Genomic DNA, 23,129 nt, shown 5'->3' on the forward strand with positions numbered 1-23,129 from the left:
ACTGACTTTCCTGGCCTCTTCATGGACCAAAAAGAAAAGGAAGCTGGTGGTAACAAAGTCCCAGGGCACTTCCTGTTCACCCATTTGTGAAAGAGGGGGCCTCCAGTGGCCCCCAGGGCCGGGTGAGTCCCGCCTCTGGGTCGGGACACGCGGGAGGGGAGTTAAGGGCCCGCCGGGCACCTACAGGGGCGTGTCCCGACGCTGCCGGCCGCGGTTGCCATGGTAACAGGTGGGCGTGCGCAGCGGTTGAAGTTTCTGGGCGGGGCCCCGGGCTCCGAGCGCGGTGCATGGACGTCCCGGTGTGCGTGGTGCGCTTATGCACCTACTTTCTCGCTTACGCGTGCGTGTACGCCTTCCTACACATGTTGATTTATCTGTTCCACGGCCTCTTCCTGGAGGAATAGGCCCATCTGCGCCCTGTTCCCTCCGCCACCTCTCGGGGAGCCGGCAGAGTCCGGAGCATCGCTTCCGTGGGCGCCCAGGTAAAGGGATTAGGATGGGGATGGGGCGGGGCCGGGCCTGCCTGGGAGGCGGGGAAACGCCAGGCGAGTGTAGGGATTGGCCGCCTTGGGGCGGGAACTATGACCATTGGTCACTCCTTGTAAAATAGGATGAAAGGGGACAGGGAGGGCCTTGCAAACTTGCATGAGCGTGGTGATTGGCCAAGAAGGTGTTAAGTAGGGGCGGGGCCTCAGGAAGCGAGAAATTAAGGCAGAAATGAAGGCTATTGGTCATCCCGCTTAAGAGGGAAAACATTCCTTTAAAATGTTTATTGACTATAGTGGTTGGCGGAGGAGGTACAAGCGGAGGTGGCGGCCCAGGGATGGGCGCTTCAGCTCGGAGTTTTCCTTGGTCGTCCAGGGCAGAGGGGGGAAAACGCTTAAAAATGCCGGTTGAAAGTGGTGATTGGCTGAAGACGCACTAATGGGGGCGGAGCTCCAGGGAGCCGGCTCTTCAGCACAGGTTGTTCACACCAAAGGTGAGGCAATGCCCTCAAATTTGCATAGAAGTGGGTTGGAAAGCATGGTTTGGGCACAGTGATCGGCTGAGGAGGCACTAAGGGGCGGAACCACTTCTTCGAGCACGAAGCCCATTGGTTCTCTTAAGTAAAGTGACAGAGAAAGAGGCCAAAAGGAGAGGGCTTTATTGAATACTGATGGACTGAAGGAGCAGGGACGGGAGCGGGAGTCCTGGGCTCTGTGCTCAATAACTTTCCAAAGTAAAGTGACGCGGAGGAAGTCCGCGCGGGGCTGGGAGCTCTGAGCTGACTGGAAGAAGAGAAGCGGCTGGGCTTGTGGAGGAGGGGACAGGGCGGTGCTGCTGATTGGCCACATGCGTGCAGAAAGAACAACGCATCAGAGGTCCGGTGTGACGCCGGGTAAATGACGTCACCATCTGTCCTTACTGTAAAAGGAAGGCCTTCCAGCGCTAGAGTAAATCTGCTTTCCTTTCCCAGCCTCACTGCACCCATTTCTACAATTGGAATTTGAGGCTTGAACGGAACGATTGTCTCTGAGTTTTCTAGGCGCTAAAGCTTCTTCCCACTCTCCCATTTTGATTATTGGTTTAAAATTATTGAGGGGATGAGTTGGACGGGGGAGGGGCATAAGGATTGGCTGAAGGGATGGGGGAGGGAGAGAAACCCAGGAGTACCGGCCTTTGGTTCCCCTTAAGGGGCGGAGGGGGGAGGAAACAGTCTTTGGCTCAGGAATGTGACACTCTAGGAAGGAGGGAAACTGAGCCTGATGACTTTGGGTTCAAAAACTTAGGGAAGGTGGGGGAAAGAGGCGAGTGTGATTGGCTGAGGAAGTGCCAGTCAAGGCTTTGCCACAGAGAGGGAGAAGACTGATTGGAGGGGAGGGGAGTGTTGGCGGGAGGTAGGTTACAAGGTAAAGGATGTTGATTGGCTAATGGTGTGCAGATGGTGATTGGTTTAGGAAGGGGACCGGTGTCCAGATGGCGATTGGTTAAGGAAGAGAAGGACCAGTGTCAGGGATGATGGTTGGCCACTGGGAAGCCCTGCGTGAAGATAACGATTGGCTAAGAGAAGATGATTTCTGGGAGTGGGAAATTGAGCGCGACGACCATTGGTTTTGGGGGAAGCGGGTGGACGCGATTGGCTGAGGGGAGGTGAGGCCCCGCAGTACCTTGGGAACTCTGTTGCCTCGGGCTCATTTCGCACCCATCTGAGGGCGAAAGGGGCCCCTCCGGCAGCCCAACGGTCTTTGCCAGCCTCCGAGTCCGCGGCCATGGCCTCGGCCACCGGCAGCCCATGGGCCGCGGCGTCGCTCAAGGACCGCTCGTTCATCTCGTGGGCCAGGGACCGCGGGCAGTCGGAGTACAGCTGCGAGTTCGGTTCCTTGGTCCGGGCTGTGAGCCTGGGCGGCGGGTTGAGTGCGCATCACGCAAAGGCCATCGGGCCCTGGACCTGGCCGGGCCGTGGGACCGGACGCAGCCGCTCAGCGGCCGCGTGACGCTGGGCGGGGGGGGCCCGGGCGCCTGGCACGGGTGGGGCCCCCGCTGGGCTACTCCGGTGGGGCTTCTTCAAGTTCGGCCTGTACGAGGTGTTCAAGCTGCGCTACTCGGAGCTGCTGGGAGAGGAGGCGGCCTACCAGTGGCGCACCAGCCTCTACCTGGCGGCGTCGGCCAGCGCCGAGCTGTTCGCCGACGTGGCGCTCGCGCCCATGGAGGCGGTGAAGGTGCGCGTGCAGACGCAGCCGGGCTACGCCAGCACGCTGCGCCGGGCGGTGCCGCTGATGCTGGCCGAGGAGGGCGTGTGGGCCTTCTACAAGGGCCTGGGCCCGCTCTGGATGCGCCAGATCCCCTACACCATGATGAAGTTCACGTGCTTCGAGCGCACGGTGGAGGCTTCCCTTTGAGGGTGCTCCAAGCGCCAAGGGTGCCAAGCCGGCGGGTTGGTCGGATTTCGCCCCGCTACCTGGCCGCATCTTTTGGCGCCGTGGTCTGGGACCCGGGGACTTCGTGGTGTGGGCTCCGGAGAAGGGGCAGCTCGGCCCTGGCGGTGCTGCAGCAGCTGGGGCCCGTGGGGCGGTGGCCCGGCCCGATCTCTGATCGGGACCCACGGGCGCGCAGTGGTTCATTACGATGCCCAAGGGTACTTCCGCTCTTGCGGCGCCGCCCCCCAGATGCCGAGTCCCGCGAAGAAGTGGGGCGCCGCGGAGGGCTGAGTTCCCAGGGCGGGAGGGGAGTTGGGCGGGGAGGGCCAGAGGAGCGGGCCGCCCCTTCCGAAGGGTTTGGCCGGGAGCGGTTGTCTCTTTTTCGGGCGGACTGTGTGGGCGGCCCCTGGGAAAAAATCAACAGCCGGCCCTCCCCGGGTTTTGTCCCTTTTCCCGACGCTGCGTGCGCTTGCTGCCTCCCAAAGAACTGCTGTGATTGGATCCAAAGGCAAGGGGACTTGGGGCTTTCAGAGGGGAAAAAGTAAAGAAGAATCTCTGATCTCAGCTTTCAACCACCGTTCCGAACGCCAGAGAAGAACATAAACAAAAACCTTTGCAGACTCTTGAGGTTTTCTTATTTTGTTGAGTAAAAAGTTGGTTTTGTAACCATCTCGGGAGGGGGGAATCAAGTTCACCGGTCAATTCTTTTTAATATTTTTATTTCAGTAATAATAGTTAGGCTGTATGTGAAGTTTGTTCAACATAATTCGAAAGCCGCGAGTCAATGTTCAGTTTGTTGTAGTTAACATGTTTGCTGTTTCTCTGAAATGAGTGGGATTCTGAAAACTCGGTCTGTAGATGTGGGGAGGAAGTTTTAGTTCACAAAGCATCCCGTGATAGTCTTAGAGGTGTAGGATATTCAACTTACCGTTACATTTGTAATACGTTGGATTATTAATTTTTTGGTTAGCTGAAAATGTTAATTTGAACAAAATACTTGAAAAAAAAAGCCTTTTCGACTTTCCATGAGCATGTTTGAAATGTTTTGAATGGTAATAAAGACCATGGTAGATAATAAGGACAAAGGTAGTCGAGACTTGTGAATTAAAAAAAGTGACATTTATTATTTCTCAGTTTTCTTGTCTCCAATTTTCTGAAATCTTTCAGTGTTGAGTGTTTAAAAAAAAAGACAAGATGATCTTGTGTTGGAATGTTTAGGCTTTTCCTTGCGACATTTTGGATGGAAAATCCAAACTGTTCTTTTAAATAGTAGTTGTGATACAATCGCACTTGACCCAAATTCCATTAACAGAGGTGTATTTCTCCCCACAGTTGCCACATAACTGAAGTGTTAGTAGATAGTTGCTCTGGCCAATAATTTACCAAGTAACATACTTTTTTTTTTTTTTTTTTTGCTGAGGTAATTAGGGTTAAGTGACTTGCCCATAGTCACACGGCTAGGAAGTGTTAAGTATCAAATTTGTTTGAACTCAGATCCTCCTGACTTTAGGGCTGGTGATAAACAACTTTCTTATAAATAACTTAGGGAATTGCTTCAAATTGTGTGAAATCTCAGCATGGAAGCTCGGTGAACCGGGCTGTACAATTCTGTGGTAATTCTGGGATGAGGCGTAAGGCCCCTGCAACTCCATGAAATCTTTTTTTGGGGTGGGGTGGGGAAGGAGTGCTCTAGGAAACTTCTCTTGGTGTCCCAGAACTTAGACAGTGTTAAAAATCAAGCCACGAACCATCTGTGTATGATCCAGCAATTTCTCATATACCTGGATTTCTAATTCTGCTTTTCATTGACATTTAATACAAATAATGTAGTTGGGTGCCTGGTAAGATCACAGATACAGAATATAATCATAAGATCAGAGCTGCAGGGCTTGAAAGGCCCATTAGGGAGGCAGTCTGGCCTTGTGCGAAGAGCATTCATGACAGCAAACAGATCAAATCCTACTCTTGACATTAGCTGAGACCTTGGTCGATTACCCTTCTTGGGGGCCTCCGTTTTCTCATCTGTAAAATGAGATTAGACTCGGCCTCAGGTCCCTTCCGATGCTAATCTTAGGATCATTGTCCCCCCAGATTCAGTGATCCCACATCCCATGCAATCCTGCTGCCTTTGTAGTTTAAGAATTCGGGATTCAGAAGATCGGGCTTCCATTGTTGGTTTTTAGAGTGGACCCTATGTTTGTTCGATTACTGGCTCCTGGGGAAGCTTCCTTGGGGTTCTGGGTCCAGCCCTGCTATTGGTGACCCCCGACCTCATTTCCTCAGCTATAAAATCGAGGGAGTGATTGTCAAGCTCTGTAAGCTCCCTCCTTGTCCCAGATCCACGTGTGTCCCAGACAATAGCTCTTAGAGCCGAGTCACCCTATGATCTGGAAATCCCTTCAGAGGTCTCATTTATTTCTTAGGCCGCCGGGGGCCACTGGCTTTCTGGCCCGCTTGGTGGTTTGATGGCCGGACCGGGACCAGAATGCTGGCTGGGTGATCCCTTGCCTTCCCTCCTTACTTTGAGCTGCCTTTTTGAAAACCTGCATAGGCCGGGATCAGGCCGGCCAACGTGTGCGCTGAGAACTTTGGCGAGGCTGCTGGACTGGAGCACGAGCTCATGTGCAGTGGTCCTTCCCAGATACCTGGGGGTGCTGGCTGTTAGAATTCTCACAGGGTGCTAAATCAGTTATCTAATTTAGCCTGGTACTTAACAGTTCTCTAGCTCCCTAATGTATTTGGTACTCATTGGAGTTCTACAAGATTCACAAGTCAGAGGAGTCCCGGAGATTGACAAGTCAGGGAGGACAAGCCCACTAACCCCAAGCCCGCTCTCAGAGGCGGAGTCAGATTCATTCCATATAGCACCTTTGTGCTGGCTGGAGGCTGGGGAGTCGGAGTTAGAGGCAGAAGCTGGAAGAGCTAAAGGACTAGCAACAAGAGCTCTCGGAACCAAGGAGAGAGAGAGGCCTCTCAGAAAACTAACCGGGCTATTTTGGAAGAGACAATGAAGGACTGGACTTTTAACTCCTGGCTGCATTTGAGGCAATTATTACTCAGAACTGAAACGCAGGCTGCCTCCAGAAGCCCGGCAAGAAACCTGCTCCCAGAGAACATTATAATTTAGAGAAGAGAACATTACAGCCAGGGAATTGGGGATGTCACTGGAAAGGGGGCTCAGGGAGGGTCAGGGAAGTTCAGACGAAGCAGATTCCACTTTGTTCCTTTCACTCTGGTCTCTGTAGCTCCTGAGAAGCCTTTTCCAGTGTTTCTTTTCCCCCAGGTGACGGTTAAAGCAGCTTTCTGGAGGATATAATTAATTTCATGACAACCAGTGGTGATGTCAAGCACTGAGCAGTCCTTTGAGAGGTGAATAAGGGGGGAAAGTGGTTGAATACTTGAAAAACAAAGGCCATATTTACATGTTAATGTCACCAGTGATAAAGATGGGGAAGAATCGGGGATAATGATTATAATAATGTTATGAATATTTTCCCCGAGGCATGAGGGTGTCTTTAGAAGATGTTTCTTCCAGCCCTTCCTCTAATTTCTCAGTTTTCAAAGGCAAGAATAATTACTTGAAGCAAAGGCTATCTCATCTGAAGGCAGAGCTTTGTTTTCTGTGGTCTGAAAGATGAATGATTTCTTGATTATATGCAAAGAACTGTTCTTAAAGGGGATTTTTAAGCATCATTTAAGAAGGATTTTAAATTGTTTTTTGTCTTCTTCAATCACCTCGGAGGAGGGAGCGAACATAACCTCAGTAGATTTCTTTTATCAATGTATTCAAGCACAGAATTCTGTGAACTCATTATGAAGTGGGCTTCTATTTTTCCTGTTCCTTTGAAGCCTACAGCTTCCCAAAATTTGAGGAAAGGAGCTGCTTTTAACTTCATGAGAGAAAAGGATGAATACCTTTAAGCAAATCTCAAAACCAAAGTCAAAATGGAGGTAAATGATGTGCAGGTGGAGAAGTGTTCTAAATGGCTTCCTCTGCTCTCCCATTTCCAGTTTTCTTCCTGGAAGATTGGGAGATCTAATTGGGGAGGAGGGGCCCCTAAGGTGAAAAGGCAGGTGTCAGGGACTGCTAGGACGGTCACTGGTGGGATGTCTATGAAGGGCAATGCTTTCCGAATAGGGTGGGAGTGTGGTCTGGTCTCCTTCTGTGGGACCTTAGGACCCAGACTTGGCAGAATGAGCCCATCCTGTGAAGATGGCTAAACAACTCCTCTTAAGGAAGCCTGAGGGTGTGGAGAAGTCTTCCAGCTAAAGGGTCTGAGGGCATAGCGCATGCTACGGTCTCATGCCATCGGTTAGACAATCCAGAGGGGTCAGGGGTCATTCCCAGGGCCACTTACAGTGGGCGTAAGTCACAGGTCTCAGAACTGACTTTTTGGAGGCATCAGAGACTAGCTAGCCTAGGATTTAAAACAAACAAAATCTCTAATACTGATTTTAACTTTCAGTGGTTTTAAAAACATACTGTAACTTAAGATAAGGACACTAGAATGGAGCCTAAAATTATTCCAAGTCTAAAAAAAATGTAGTGATAGGAACTGATTCTATAGTTTTATATGGGGAGCGTGTATAAGGAACTCTGGGTAAAGAAACTCCCCCTGCCAGTCATTATCCCTGATTTATCCAGGGTCTATCTGATGATCAAGGGTCTGCATGTTGGCTCTCCCATCAAACTGTGGGCTCCTTGAGAGCAGGCCCTGGCTTTGGATTCTCCTTTATATCTTGGCATAGTTAGTGCCTGGCACATAGTAGGTGCTTAATAAATGCTTATTAACTTGGCTTTTTTGCAACTCATGGGTGTCGGACCCAAAGAGAAAGTGGACCGCTTACTAGTCTGTGCATAAGGAACACTATTCTTGGGAGCCCCATATTGACTTGATTTTAGAATGTGTTATATATATTTTTTATCCTGTTTTATTTTGTAAAATATCTCCCGGCTACCCTTTAGTGTCTAGTTCCTGTGGAGGTAAGGAGTGTGGTGAGCCTCTTACAGCAGGTGAGCTGAGTCCCATCTCTGGCCTCAAGCACTGAGGGCCTAAGTGACTTGTCTAGAGTCACACAGCCAGTAGGGGTCAGGTGGGACTTGAACCCAGATCTTTTCATATTTGAAGTTGGCCCTATCCACTAATGGGTCAGTGAAATGGTGCATTCTGGGTCTAGAGTCAGGAGGACTGAGTTCAAAACTGGCCTCATACACTTACTGGCTGTGTGACTTGGGGCACTTAACCCTGTTTACCTCAGTTTTCTCATCTGTAAAATGAGCTGGAGAAGGAAATGACAAACTACTCTGGTATTTTTGCCAAGGAAACCCCAGATGGGGTCTCAAAGAATCAGACAAGACTGAAATGACTGAGCAGTGACGCCCCACTTAGAAATCATGTTCTTGTGGCCTGATGGACTTAAAACACAGAATAAGTAGGAAATAAAAGGACCACTTTTGGGGTACCTCCAGAATAGGAATTTGTTTTGCTTGACTGAGTATTATCACAAGGGCTTTGTGTTTCTTTTCTTTTTTTTCTCAGTAAAGATTAAGTAGGAAGGAGGAGAAAGCTAGGAGCAGGTGGTGGTGGAAGTAGTAGCAGCAGTAGCAGTAGCAGTAGTAGTAATAGTAGTAGAAGTTATAGGAGGAGGAGGAGGAGGAGGAGGAAGAAGAGGAAGAGGAGGAGGAGAAGTAATAGTAGCAGTAGCAATAGTGGTAATAATAGTAATAGTAGTAGTAAGAGGAGGAGGAGGGGGAAGAGGAGGAGGAGGAGTAATAGTAAAAGTTATAGTAATAGTAGTAGTAGTAATAGGAGGAGGAGGAGGAGGAGGAGTATTGGTAGCAATAGCATCAGTAGTAGTAATAATAATAATAACAGTAGTAATAGTAGTAGTAGTAGTACGAGCAGCAGTAATAGTAATAACAGTAGTAATAGCAATAGTAGTAGTAGTAATAGTAGCAACAGCAGTAGTAGTAGTACTATGACTAGTAGCAATAGTAGTAGTAGCTGTAGTAATTGCAGTAGTAATATTAGTAGTAGTTATAATGAAAATATGCTAATTGAAGCATCTTTTTAAAAAAAATGCATTTTTTTAAAAGAGGGAACAGAAGAAAGACAAGAATCACAGAAAAGCAAAGCTACATTTTCAAAGCAAAGCAAGCTCTCCAGAGTTTCATGCACAGTCCTACGATGTACAGTGATTTGGTGCTTGAGTTCAGAACTACAGGAAATAAAATTTAGGAATAAGTGATGCTCCTGAAAATTAAACCTCCCGATAAACATCAGCGTGACAGCATGAGCTGAAGTAGGCGTGTAGTTGTACCTAATGAAGGGGCCCCAAAGGCCTCTGGGGCCCAGTAGGCCACTGGTCTCGTGGAAGTGTTTTGCCTTTTCTCCTGGGCGTGTTTTGAAAGACTTACAACCAGGATTTAGAACTGGCAGGACTTCAGGAGTCCACCGAGTCCAATACCCTCATTGCACAGATGAGAGCCCAGAAAGGCTGTGCTTGGCCCACAGTCACACAGAAATTTTAAAATTCACCTGGCTTGGCCACTGTGGGAGTGGCCAGCAGCAGGGCTATGTCAGGACCATGTCAGAACAGGTTTATCATTGAGATTTCCTAATCTCGATGTAACACTGTTATGACAGTGACCGTCACTGTATAGTTCCTTAAGGTCCGCAAAGCACTCGCCTATATATCATTTCATTTGATCCCTCTGCTTCCTCTGTGAAATAGGTACTTCTATTTCACAGATGAGGAAACCAGTCACAGAGTATCTGAAGCAGGATTTCAACACTGATCTTCCCAATTCCAGTTCTACTTCCTTATGCATTGTGCCATCTACCTACCTCATGGTCCAAGAACATTGTATTCTAAATTAGATTAGCTAGCATCTTAAGGCAAAATTATTTTTTCTCTGTCTTAGTTTTAAGAAAAAGCATGTTTCACCATTTTTAGCGTATGTCTTTACTTTTTGTTTTTCATCCTGTGCTTTTTCTTTTTTCCCCTTTTAGTTTGGCCAGAGACAAGCTGTCTTGCGAATTCTCTACTCCTGGAGAAATCTAGATGATTCATCCAGTGAATCCATCCGAAAAAGCCAGATTAAAAAAGGTATCAAGCATTGACTGATTCCTGATACATTCTCTGTAAGTACTATTACAATTAAGCAAACATAAAACCTGTGGGTCTGTTCCAGAAACCTTTTGGGGTAGAGCTGAAATACTGACAGTCCCTAGGTGGAGAGCCTTCCAGTGACCCTCAAACTCAATAGCCTTATTTTCCCCATCCCTGGGATTTCTTGTTTCCCTCCTCCTCCTTTTGCTTTCAAAGTCTATCTGACTTGCTGCCTCCTATTGACGTGTGTGGCCATGTAGCCAGCGGGCCCCCTCGAGATCTGGAATGAGAGTCAGAAGCTGCCCCTCTCCTGGGGTGCAACTGGGCTCGTTGGCTGGACTAAGAACAGGTGAACTTCTGTGCTGCTGCTAGAACAGGGCAAGACTGAGGAACTCAGCTACATTTCACCCAAAAAAAATCAACAAACATTCTTTTAAAAATCAGATTTTGAGAATTAGATCAATCAAACCATAAAATGAATAAAAAGAAGTTAAGGAGGTAACTAGAATTTTAGAAAAGTTAGGGATGAGAGATCGTTGGAGAAAATTGAATGGAGACAGAAAGGAGTATACTTTTTTCTCGATGGTTCATGGACCCCATACAAAAATTGACCATATATTGGGGCATAAAGACCTTAAAAATTAGATACTGCCCATCCCCAAATGGTTAGCCCATGATGAGGATATACTGTATCAGGAAATGGAAGGAAACCTGTCTGGAAGTTTTGTGTTGTGGAAGCCTTCCGTGGCAAACCCTATTTCCTCCTGACCTTTGTACAAAGGACCCTGTGACTTTTGGTGGGCAAAAATTAGCGTGGATGTGCTGGCCTCCACATAAGAAAAAGCCTCGGTCTGATGATTGCCACAAAATGAAATCCCAACAAAATGGATACTTTTCTATTCTTTCTAACAATTGAGGGCAGAAGCATATCCTGAATCTGCCAAAATGAACCCTGTTCTGGTGTCATATTGTGAATTCATCAGAGCAAAGGGTTTATTGAAGCCCATAAGGAATGTGATCCCCGGCGTTCAAGCAGAGAGCCATTGGGAATGCTGATGATCCTGGCGGGGGGCTCCCCCACCCTTAGGAGCCGAGGTCTGAGCTTCAGTGGCCGGGCTTGGCCGGGCACAGGAGGAGGCCCCTGCTTCTTGGGGCGCCAGCCTATGGGCCTAGAATCCTGAGATTCTGGGAAATGTTTCGTCATGGTCTTAGGGCACTGAACAAAAAGTCATGCACTTAGAAATGGGTTCTTTCTTCACCATTTGGTGGAAAAGGCTTTTCTTGGTCTTGGGAAGCTAAGGCAGTGCTTTGGTCCCCCGGGAGCGGTGACAGGAGCAGAGGCACCAGACTCCCTTATGGGTAACGCTGTGCCCTAGAAGGAGGTCTTGGTCCCCTTGCGTCCTCAGTTTGTGGGGAGGCAGGTTAGAGACCCCATTGTCATTGGGGAGTGATACAGATGGAGGAGCTGCCCCTCCCCTCTCTGGGCCTCCCTTGGTGTGTGAGGATCAAATGAGATAAAGCAGGTAAGGGGCTTGGAAACTCTGAAGTGCTGGAGAAGTGACTGTGTCCCCAATTACCCTGTGCCCTGTAATCGGAAGAGCCAAAAACAGCCATAGCCTGTGGGGGGCCGGGGCCGGCGTGGGCTTCTTGAGCCTACTGCTCAGGCCCTTTCCAGCTCCCCTTTCCCTGTTTGTTCCACCAACATCTTTTCCTCTGAGGGCATCTCCCAGACTTCCAAACCCTGGTAAGTCCCAGCTCATTCATTTCACAAAAATCAGCTTCCAACTGAGGCAGGTTTCCAGGGGAAGCACCTGGAGTGTGGGGAGTGCACTGGGGTGTCTCTTTTGCCATGAAGAGCTCCTCCAAGTCTGGGGGCTCTGATTGATTCTGGGGATCCCTAGATGTGCGGTTCTGTTCAGTTCAACAAGTATTTGATGAGGGGCTGATTCTGTGTAAGGCCCCAGGCTCAGATGGAGACTGACTGAGTGCTTGCTCTCTGGCCCTGATGTTCTGGTGAAGGGGAAGGAGACTTCTATACCAAGAGCCATGACAGGGAGATGGAGTCAAGGGAGTGACACGAAGCTGGGAAGGAGGGCGGCTGTCGTGTGACAATGGCGGACCTCCCCCGGGCTTTGGGAAGGAGGCGAAGTTGCAGTCTATGGGGTCTGCTGGGAGAATCGGCGTGGGCTGGGGAGATAGATAGCACCTGCCTCTGTGTGTGTATGTGTGTGTGTGTGTGTGTGTGTGTGTGTGTGTGTGTGTGCGCGCACTCAGGCCCTCATCAGACGCATCCTGCCCAGCCTTGCATGCGTGCCCAGGCCCTCGCCTCCCTGCTAGGTTTGGCTGCATCAAGGCGGGAGTTTGCTTGTAGGGAGAGCCCAGGGCTGATGAAGTACCAGGCCTGGCTCACAAAGTGGAAGGGACACCTCCTTGTGGTAAGGGTGATGCTGGGTTGTCTCAGGGGGAGGGAGCAGAGTCATCTCTTGCTCTTCTCCCCCCATTCCTGTAGGATGGGAAGCAGGTTGATGGGAATGGAGATCTCTGCTCTCCTCGGAGACTTTGGGGCTTTGGGGTCAGTGCTCTCTTCCGCTCCTCAGCTTAAAGAGTGTTTCTCGAGAGCATGTCATCAGATTCCAGTGACCTTCTGATGGTTTTGTCATTTGGGGGCATGAGGGGAACCCGAGCCTGTGTCCAAAGCTCGGTGTCTGGTGGAAGGGGAGGCGAGCACCAAATCCATTCCTCCTGCTGGTCCCACGGCGCTGGCTGAAAAGTCAGCCAGACCTCACTTTCTTTCTTTCAGGATCTAGTTTGATTTTCCCCAAACAGGCCTTTATTGAGGGGTATCTCTCTTGGGACTAAGAACCCATCTTCACTGGTAAATAGCGTAAGCCAAAAAATGTAGAGTAAACTTTGACTCGCCTTCATCGGGTCCTGAAATGAAATGGTAACTTTTAAAAATGCACTGATTGTAGAACTTTTGAATTCTTTATTTGGCATCAAATTCACAAGTTCTTTTTTTTTTTTAAATTTAATAGCCTTTTATTTACAGGTTATATGCATGGGTAACGTTACAGCATTAACAATTGCCAAACCTCTTGTTCCAATTTTTCACCTCTTACCCCCCACCCTCTCCCCAAGATGGCAGGATGACCAGTAGATGTTAAGTACATTAAAATATAAATTAGATACACAATAAGTATACATGACCAAAACGTTATTTTGCTGTACAAAAAGAATCAGACTCTGAAATATTGTACAATTAGCTTGTGAAGGAAATCAAAAATGCAGGTGGGCAAAAATATAGGGATTGGGAATTCAATGTAATGGTTCTTAGTCATCTCCTAGAGTTCTTTCTCTTGGCGTAGTTGGTTCAGTTCATTACTGCTCCATTGGAAATGATTTGGTTGATCTCGTTGCTGAGGATGGCCAGGTCCATCAGAACTGGTCATCATTTAGTATTGTTGTTGAAGTATATAATGATCTCCTGGTCCTGCTCATTTCACTCAGCATCAGTTCGATTCACAAGTTCTTACTATTTTTCTGAGTGCAAGTGTAAAACTTTGCTATAAATGGGAAGTTAGAAATCACTTAGTCCAACCCTCTCATTTTATAGGCAGGAAACTGAGTTCCGTGTTAAGTAATTTGGAGTTAGTCTCCAAATCAGGACTGGAACTCAGTTCTCTTGACTTTGACCATTGTTCAGAGCCTTAGTTAGAGTCACGTTTAGCTTGGTATCCCAAATCTTCCTGGCAGTGGGTGCTGTCCCAGAGAGGAATGGGCCTCCCCAGGAGCTGGGAAGCTCCCCCTTAGGCAGACGCAGACACTTGCAGAGGTGAAGGTCTGTGCTGGACTTCAGAGGTTAGAGGTTAGAGCTCTGTGCCCCCTTCTAACCCAGAGGTTCTAAATTTGTAGAATTGGACCCTCTGTGTTCCCCCTGATGAGGAAAGTTCAGAGTGCCCCAAGGAGGCCTGCCCTGGTGTCATTGTAACGGGAAATGTTCCTCAGAAAATGGACTTAAAAGGTGGTGTTTCCGCCACTGTCAGAAGCCCGACACAGCCTCTGCGCCATTTTCCCTTGGACTAAAAGGCAGCATTTCCAGCACTGTTAGAAGCCTGACGCAATCCCTGCATCATTTTCCCTCAGACTAAAAGGCAGTGTTTCTGACGCTGTCAGAAACCTGATGCAGCCACTGCACCATTTCCCCCTCATATTCAAAGGTAAAGACTTATGCCATTTTCTGTGGGCCCAGAATCCAAGGAGAAGCAAATAGGGTGTTCCTGCCACCCTGGGAACTGGCATTTACCAAATAAACACTTGAAAGGATGCCCAGATTCCTGTAATCTCATTAATGCAACAAAGCCCCAAGATTCCCATTTACCGTGTAATTTTCAGCAGGCTGATAAACATTCCCTTCCCCCACGCAGAGATGCAGGAGGACCAAGCCCCGCTCCCAGATGTCGGCGCAGCGCTCTGCAGCATCTGGACACAGTGAGGGACCAGGAAGCACTTACTTAGCTGGATGAGTGGGAGTTAAGGCCTTCTTGGGTGTTCTGGGGGGCCAAATGGACCTGATCCGGCCTCTGCTTTTTAGGAAGTTTCCATTTTAATTGAGGAGGTGATCCCTAAACACATGGATGATAATCTCTGATTTAGATCCCCGTTCACCGTGATGGGGACAGACGTCACATGGCCATCCCCCTTTGACTGGTCTGTTATCCTTCAACAGGAGGTTATAATAATTGTCATTTCTTCACCTTTTGCCCTTTATCCTCACCCTTACCCAGGAGTCAGGCAGCTCAAGCATTATCTTCCCCATTGTGCAAATGTGAAGACTGAGAACAGGCCCAGGGTGACTCTTGGGTGCAGAGAGTCCTGCCCCCGGGGCCAGGAGGCAGCTGTGTTCGAACCTCCATTCAGTAGGGGCCAGCTCTTCTCCTTGCCTCGGTCAAGAAAGCCCTGCTCTCTCTTGCCTCTGGGACCACGTCCCAGCTCCTCTGCCTGGTATCTCTCCACAGCCAGGCCCGGGCCCAGCGAGCCAGCGTCCAGACGTGGTGCGCCTGGCTCCCTCTGACGTCACTGAGGCAGCTTTCCATCTCCGCCCTCTGAGCCTTTATCTCGGCTGTTCCCCCACACTCACCTGTAGGGTTCCCCTCGCTCTTCTGCCTCTTAGAAAGCCTGGTTCTCTCTCAGAGCTTAGCGTATGGCCCCCTTGGCCCTTTCCCGACCCGCATTCCTGCTCTTGGAGGCTGCTGCCTCCGCTAAAGCACTTCTCCAGAGAAGGAAAGCTCTTGGACGGTAGGGAATTTACTTTTGGTCTTTGCCTGGCCGGTGTTGGATGTTTCCCAAATACTTATGGGTCAGTTGACACTGTGTGACCTGGGCAGGTCACTTACCTTGTTTGCGCCTCCGGTCCCTTATCTGTGAGATAGGAGCATCCCAGAGCCTGGTGGTTGGAGGGCACAGCGTCATTCCACTTTGAGCAGCTCCTCGTTGTGGAGTTTCCCTACCTTGAGGCTCTGACTCTCACCACCCTCGGCCCCCAGCTCTCCCCTCTGGGGCCCAGCTGCCTCCCCCTTCCACAGGCTGGCCCTTCAGCGGCTCTTCCACCCTGGCCCTTCCTCTGTGCCTGCTCTTCTCATGCATCGGCCTCCCTGGGCGTCTGGACGTCCTCCACCCCTCGATGTTCCCGAGGCGCCCAGAACTGAGACAGATGAAATGACAGCTGGTGCATGCCAGGGTGAGAGCCCCCCGCCAGCCGGGACGACAGGCGGGTCCCTCCTGGGGGCACCCAGCAAGCGTCTGACAATGGTGCCGTCGTCAGCCTTCAACAATTGGCCGCTTCTCTCCAAACCTCGACGTCCGGCAGCCCGGGGAGGAAAACACGCACAGGCCTGTTAAAGCACCTACTGCGTGTGGAGTCCGGGGTGCCCCGGCTTGTAGCCAGTGTGTGGAACAAGAGATTGCCCACAAAGGGTTTTCCTATTTGGGGAGAAGGGAAAGCTCCCGCAGCGCGTTAAGCCAGAAATCGCTTCTTGTGGCTGCCATCTCATGTTCCCACATATCAGTCACTCACTCCGGCAGCGTTGGAGAAGGAAAGGGGAGCCCCCTCCCCCCATGAGCACTCGCTAACTAAGAAGCAGCTGTAGGTGAAAAAATATTCTAATTTATGGGAGCTTTTCAGTGAGTTGTCACTCGCCAAGAGGCCGTTTGGAATACTGATTCCTCCTAGGCCCTTAGATGAGGGAAGAGGCTGAAGACTTCTTGCTCCTCCTCATGGTGACCTGTGACCTGTGACCTGTGGGGACCTCCAAATAGAACTGGGGTCAGTCCCTGCCCACACTGTGGTATTGGGGGGATCACCAACCCCTCCCATGGCCCTCCCCCACACCAAACCCCCTCATCCTTCCCCATAGATGCCTCCCTTGTCCTGGGCCCCAGAGCAGTTTCTGGAGCTGCACTGAGGCCTGGATTTAGATTCCAAGTGGACTGCACAGGGCCGTGTTTGCCTGCTGGTCTGCCCCCCCAAAGGGTCCTGAGTGACCATCATGGGAAAGGCTTGGGCAGCTCCTGGCGAGGTGCCCAGGGCAGGCATTCGGAGGAGAGCCTCCTGAGAAAGTTAGTTCCTCCCTAAGGAAAGTTGGGGGGGGGGGAGTCTTGTACACTAGCTCTGTGGTACATGCAGTGAGCCGAAGTCCTGGATTCAAATCCTGCCTTGGGTACTCCTAGCTGTGAGACCCTGATTGAGCCCTGGCCTGTCTCTGACTCCACGTCCCCATCTGCAAAATGGGATTAATAAACACCTGTAGCATTGCCTAAGAAGGGAGATAATGGGATGACCCTAAACCACAGGCCATCATCCTAAATGCCCCCCTTCATCCTGCTTCCCTCAGAGCGGGGAGCATTTGGCCCTGGGCATTAGAAGGCGATCCAGGACAGAGATGTGTAAGCTCTAGAGGAGATGACCCTCCGGTCAGCCCCTCCTTCCCAGGGGGTCTTGGGCAGCCAGGGCGGCTATCATCTCTTAGTCTGTGGTGGCTGAGGGTGTCTAGAACCTGAAGCACAGAACCTGAAGCTCCCCTAGAAGGGAGCACAGCAAGGGGGGCTTGTGGGGGAGGCACAGGACCTGTGGGGGCCCTCACCAAGACCCCCACAAGCTCCTTCCAGGAGGGACCATGGTGCAGGAGGATGGGATCTGGGACCCAATGTGGCAGCCTCCTACCACATGCACTGCCTACAGGCTGTTGTGAGGGGCTCCAGAGGTCCGACAGCCCCCGACCCCATCCCCAACTACACATGTTACAGGTGGGGAAACTGAGTCTCATAAATGAAATGTCTCTAAATGGTGGAGCCCATTTTGAATCCAGGTTTTCCTCACTCCAAGGCCAAAATTCTCTCTACTGTGCCTCAGTTCTGGGTGACCAGTAACTAATTCCTTAGAAACACACATTTCCATAAGGTATAGTCATTTCCCACGCTCCTCTGCCAGATGGAACCTTTCTTGAGACAAAGGTAAATTATTAAGCAAAAATGGCCACCGCAGAGACCCCGTCCAGCAGCCTCTCCGGGTCCATGGCCCCCCCCAGGTGCTCATTTGCAAGACTGGGAGGTGTAAGCATGTGAAATGTGGCCTTTGGTTCCAATTCTAACCCAGTAGAAATGTACCGTGGGAACTGGAATGACACCAGCTCTTCGGGGGGCTCTGTTCACGCCAGCCAGGACGGACTCTTCTGTCCTGGGAGACTCTGCTTAATTATCTCTTTCTTGGGGCCTTCACTGGTTTTCCACGACTGAGCCTCCAGCTCCCTTTGGTGTGCTTTTCACTCGGATAATCGTCGTCACTGAGCCTGTTGTCCTTTTGGTGGCTTTCTTGGCTCTCTGTTAGCCGCAGATCTTTCCAAGTCTCTGAATTCCTTGTATCCTTCATTTTATGCACAAAGACATCCTATTATGGCCTCGTCTCATGGCGTGTCCGACTGCTCTCCAAATGCTGGTTTCTCACGTGGTTTTCGGTTCTTCACTACCACAGAGATGCCGCTCTGAATATTTAGTGACATGTAGGACCTTTGTCTCTGCCTTTGGCTTCCTGGTGACTTGTGCTCAACACTGGGATTTCTGGGTCAGAGGATAAGGGCAGCTGAGTCACTTGCATAATTCCATATGGAAATGCTGGGCACCGGGGCCGGTTCTGAGCCTTTCCCATGCATAGGCCTTTCTAGTCCCTCCACCACAGACTGTTTCCAGTTCTAACGGCTCTAGAGATGTCAATGTTCAAAGTTGTTTTAATTATCACTTCCCTCACAATAAGTGGTTTCATGTTTTCATGTGGCCATTTATGTCTTCATGTTCTTTAGAAAAGTCAGTTTTTGGACCACCTAGCTATTGAGGGCACAATTCAGGCCTTTCAGCCAGCAGCCGTCCAGCACAGAGCAATAGAATGGAGTCGTGGGCAACAGAACCTTCGGTGTCCAACAACTACAGGGGTTTTGTTAAACACGGCAGGCTCAGCTGACAGAGGGAGAAAGGGGTCTTGGGTTTCTACCTCGGGTGGATGACAGGAAAGAAAACGGCGGCAGAAAAGAGGGTTTTATGAGCCAGCAGAGCTTGCGGCTCTCTAGGTTCTGGGATGCTGGGAGAGAACATGAGCTCCAGAGCGTTGAAACCCCAGCTTTGCTTCTCACCCCTTGTCATTTGACACCTCTGAGCCTCGGCTGCACCATCTGTAAAGGGAGTGCTTGACCTAGCCCACGGCTTCCCAGCTTTTTTGTGTTTTGGACCCTTTGGACCGAGTGCAGGGGACCTGTTTCAGAACCATAACTTTATGTTCATAGCATTAAAAAGGAAATCAGTTATGTTCAGAGAGAAAGAGAGAAAGAGAGAGGAGAGAGAGAGAAATTTCTAAGAGCCCTGAGAATTATCCCTAAGCCCCTAGTGGGTCTTGTAACTGGTCCTAGAGACCCCTGAACTAGTGGGTCTCTCGAGTCCTTTCCAGGTCCAGATCCCAGGGACCGTGGCCTTCCTGCTTCCAGACTGACTCTGCACCATAGCAGGCTGCCCCTTAGATCTAACTGCAATCCATCTGCTCAGAAGTAACTTAAGTGTGCCCAGTGCGACTGAGCCCATGAGCATCTCTGTTCCTTGTGAGCAGCAGCTGGGCCCGGCGTGTCTGATGAGCCAGTGAATGAGGGTGTCCCATCGCAAACCATCCCACTGCCGCCTCATGGATAGAACTGATGGTTGTGCACAAAGAGGATGGTGAACGTGGGCTAAATGGGGTCTGGGAATCATCGGGAGCTAAAGAGAGGGAATGATTCAGGTGGGTCTGTGCCAGACAGATGAGTGGGCAGGGGGCCTCCACTCGGGAGGCAGGAGGCCCAGGGGGAGGCCGCAGCTTCCTTCCTCAGGCTTCTCTTTGCGGCAGTTTTGTTTTTAATTGCAAAGCGTCGGGTGAGCATTTCTTGCTCCGATTTATGTTCCCAATAAAGTTTGCCTTTGTTAAATCCCCATCACGTGAACAATGGCGTGTTTTAGACTCAGAGGGAATAATAAATCAGGATCTGGGGAGCTTTGCGACTAAAAAGTAAAACACCAGCAGACAGAAAGCTGTAAGACAAAAAAAAATTGAAGGTAAAATTCTAGGATTTTAGGTGGGGGAGGAAGAAACTGAGGGCCAGGGAGATCTAGTGACCTCTCCAGTGTCACACTGCCAAGCCTGGGTTCAGTGCCCTGGGGCCAGATAGAACTGGAGGCCCAAGCTGGGAGGAACAGGAACGGCCCTGTGACTACAGGGGCACAAGAGGGAGCATTCCTCCTGATCCCGGAGGGCAGAGGAAGGGTCAGAGGGTGGAAGCTGCCACCTCTAAGGTGATGGGCCTCCAGGGAAGTGATGAAGTCACCACTACTGGTGGTCTTCAAAGGCTAAGATGTGAAACGACTTTCCATTCAATTTTTCTTGCTTGGTGTGGGGAAATCTGAGGAGACGCCTTTCCCCAGGGTAAGAGGAGCCCCAGGGCCCGTTTTTAGGGTGCCCCGGGGTTGTTCCCCATGGAAGCGGCTCCTCCTGCCCCCGCCCCGGGCCGTCCTTCCCTGTCTAGTGCCCTCCAGGCATCCTGCCACCCCAGCGCTCTTGAGCAGGGTGGGGGTCCTGCGACACATGACTTTCTCCCTGCAAGTCTCAGGTTCCTCACTGGGGGTGGGCGACCTGTGTCACAGTCACCTTAGCCAGCATCTCCTATGCCAGGCTGTGCCAGGCCCTGGACTGAGCACCATGGGTGCAGGGCCCCCCCCTGCAGCTAACAGTTTCCCTGGGGTGACAACAGGCAAACAGCTCAGGGCCTGTAGGATAAGGTGGAAAGTGGGAAGACACTAACATTAAGGGAGACCTGAAGGTGATGGGGGACGCTTGAGGCAGAGGGGGGTTTGAAGGAGGGACGAGAGCTCTGTGACAGGGACTGTGCCTGGGGACAGACAGTCCTGCCCTCAAGGGGCTCGCCCTCTAGTTGTGGAAGGAAGGAGGGAGCTGGCCAGGAAGCCCTTGGGTGCGGGAAGGGGGCCAGATGTGCGGTAAGGCCAGATGCAGGGCTGGGCGGGGGGAAGGCCTGGCTGTGTGTACTTGGCTTGAGAGTCTGTGACTTGTGTCTCCCACAGACCAGGTGAGCATCCGGCAGATTGGGGGAAGGCGGGGAGGGGGGCACCTCCGTGTGGGGAGGGGGCACCTCCGGGCAGGGGGCAAATGCTGACCATTCTGCCCAGTGGGTCCCACTCCAAGACTGGCTCCCCTCTCGCTCTCTCCTAGGCCTCGGCCCACAAGACCCGGTTTCGGTGAGCTGCGGGGCCGATCTGCTGGACCCCCTTTGGAGACTTCCCAAGATGGACCTTTCTCTGGCCACAGACCCCTCGGAGGCGGCTCTGGGCGCCCAGAACTTAAAAATGTCTTTGTGGGATTGTTTGTTAAGGTTTTAGAGCTTGTGTTTTCAAACAGCTGCCAGTTGGTATTTGCTTTTCTCTGAAATCTCTAAATTTAATGAAGTTGGAAAAAAATGTGCATTTCTGCCTTGTGACCAGGGCCCCAATGAGTACAGTTAACTCTTCCGGGCCGGCGAACCCGTGCTCGGTGCCCCCGAGTCAGGGCCCAACACCTCTGCTAACAGCGGCTGCCACAGCCCGCGCTGCTTCCTCACGGGGACCCGGGAGCGTGTGATTATTCCTCTTTCTCACAACAACAGCCCGGATGACCGAGAGTGCGCTTGGGCCTCTAACAGGGCCCGAATGAGGTTGGTCTGGGGGCCTGGAGGAGCCCTCGGAGTGAGGGTCGCTGTGGGGCGTGTATGAGGCGGGGATGAGAAGGTCCCCGGATCCTGTGGAAGCCCTTGCGGTAGTGGGGCACGATCCGGGTTAGGAAGGCCCCGGCCTTTTCCACAGAAAATGCAAAAACTGATAGCAGGACTGAGGGGGCCTCAGGCAAGGCAGCGGGGTCCAGAGAGGTCCCACAGGGGCCCAGCCATCAGCAGCACTTCCCGGCCTCTCTGTGGAGGCCGTTCAGGAGAGCCTCCCCGGCCCAGAAAGGGAGGCTGGGGGGCTTGGCCCCTCCTCCAACAGGGCCCCGCCATCCCTCCCCATGTACCTGTACATTAAAGGAATACTGATAAAGGGAAGGTGGGGGGAGGGTGCTGCACAGTGGTGAGGGCGGGGAGGGTCTTGAGTATCCGGATACAGCCAGGAAAAATCATTCTCAGACCCCAATGGGAAAAGAGAAAGACCCACCCCAGTGGAGGCAATTTCCTGAGGGACTTGGCCCGGCCCTTAGGCCAGACCAGGCCCGCTGGCTGCCTTGGCTCCTACAACCATGTTATCTGAAGTCAGGCAGGCCCTTCCTTCTAATAGAAGTGAGGTCTCAGCTGGGGGCGGGCATTGAAGGCCACTGGTGGGACCGTGGCAGGGTTGGCACCAGCTGAGCTGGGGAGGAAGCCCTGGGCTTTCTCCACCATGAGACCAGGGTGGGTGCCGGAGGTGCCAGAGGTGCTGGCCCCACTGCCCCCTGCCCCCTGCCCCGGGCCAGCGAAGCTAGAGCAACTATGCTGATAAGGACAGAGTCCAAAGGGCTACTCTAATGGTAAAGGGCCCATGGCCCATGTCATGGAGAGACTGATCCCTCAAAACACAGGGATTCTGACCCCTCAAGGGATAGCTTCCATGCCCTGCAGGGCACCCTAGGCCCCCAGGTTTACAGTGTTGGGATCCCCACTCCCCCACTCCCCCATTGCCAAATCCTGCCAGTCTGCCCCCCAGCTGCCCTCCTGCACGCCCCCTTCTCTCTACTCACAAAAGCCACTCCCTGGCTCGGCCCTCCCCCATCATCCCCTCACTGGGCTCCATATTCCACCATCGCCAGGAGGCCCGCCTCACCCCTTCTCCGCTAGGACCGTCTTTGAACCATCCCGGCGTGGGGTCTCTCAAAAGCACGATACGTTCCGTCTCCCCAACTCGGGGGCTCTAGAAAGTGGGACACAACAGCGGCGTATGTTAAAAAATAAATTAAAAAATAACAAAAAAGGAAAACGAGTAGATGCCATCAATGGGAAGTAGCTGAACAAGCTGCGGTACATGAAGGTCATGGAATATTATTGTTCTGTCAGAAATGATGGACAAGCTGGTTTTAGAAAAAGATCGACATTAACTGACACTGAGCGAAACGAGCAGAATGAGGAGTTCACCGTACTCAACAACAGTGAGAATGTGCGACGATCGACTATGGAAGATTCGGTTCTTCTCAGGGGGTCAGGATCCAAAGCAGTCCCAAGAGACCTTGGACAGAAAACGCCATCTGCACCCAGAGGGAGAACTAAGGAGACGGACTGTAAATAAAACATCCTTTGCTTGTGTCCCCAGCATCCCGTGCTTAGTAAAAACTTATGAACTGTTTGTGAGTTGTCAGGGACAGCCAGTGCCACATTTGAGCTCCCTTTAGGACAGCCGGCGGGCAGCGGGGATGTGTGACGGGCTCGGAAGAGCCGGGCCCTGGGTAAGTGGGGCTGGAGGGAAGTTATAATCATATGTAATGTTAATATAATGTTATAATACAGTAAGTTATCACAGAAATGCTGACTGACTCCATGGGAGTTG

At 51.2% G+C, this 23,129-nt stretch overlaps 1 long non-coding RNA gene across 1 annotated transcript; it reads left to right on the forward strand.

The window, feature by feature from the left end:
- The first annotated feature begins 243 nt into the window (after nucleotides 1-243).
- LOC116423753 lies at nucleotides 244-21,196 on the forward strand. The gene is made up of 3 exons (XR_004234274.1): nucleotides 244-482; nucleotides 9,911-10,042; nucleotides 20,803-21,196. It is a non-coding gene; the product is annotated as an uncharacterized LOC116423753 (long non-coding RNA).
- The last annotated feature ends 1,933 nt before the right edge of the window (nucleotides 21,197-23,129 follow it).

The sequence above is a fragment of the Sarcophilus harrisii genome, chromosome 4, assembly GCF_902635505.1.
Source record: "Sarcophilus harrisii chromosome 4, mSarHar1.11, whole genome shotgun sequence".
In the NCBI taxonomy this organism is placed as follows: Eukaryota; Metazoa; Chordata; class Mammalia; order Dasyuromorphia; family Dasyuridae; genus Sarcophilus; species Sarcophilus harrisii.